Source organism: Eurypyga helias, unplaced genomic scaffold, assembly GCF_000690775.1.
Source record: "Eurypyga helias isolate BGI_N326 unplaced genomic scaffold, ASM69077v1 scaffold28916, whole genome shotgun sequence".
In the NCBI taxonomy this organism is placed as follows: Eukaryota; Metazoa; Chordata; class Aves; order Eurypygiformes; family Eurypygidae; genus Eurypyga; species Eurypyga helias.
This window is the reverse complement of record NW_010256420.1, coordinates 19,160-19,374: the sequence shown is the minus strand read 5'-3', so window position 1 is coordinate 19,374 and position 215 is coordinate 19,160. Positions and strand designations below refer to the sequence as shown.

The 215-nt window shown below is 56.3% G+C and overlaps 1 protein-coding gene across 1 annotated transcript in view; it reads left to right on the top strand.

Annotated features, from left to right (window-relative positions):
• Window positions 1–6: 6 nt before the first annotated feature.
• The window catches only part of LOC104511170 (pre-B-cell leukemia transcription factor 3), a gene marked incomplete at its 3' end in the record, with an annotated part of 17,516 nt that continues 17,307 nt past the window's right edge, over window positions 7–215 (top strand). Inside the window, exon 1 of the mRNA XM_010153667.1 lies at window positions 7–94. The remainder of the gene's footprint in view (window positions 95–215) is intronic.

Sequence of the window (215 nt, the reverse complement as noted above, 5' to 3'; positions counted from 1 at the left end):
GTCTTCAGATAACTCTATTGAACACTCAGATTACAGAGCCAAATTGACCCAGATCAGACAAATCTATCACACAGAGCTGGAGAAATATGAACAGGTCAGACATCAGCCTCTCGGTTGTACGTGTACCTGCCGCTGCTTCCTCTGCACCTCCGCTTGCCAGCGCCCGCCGCTGCCCAGCTCCGGACCACGGCCCATCCTCCCCTTCCCCACCCCCC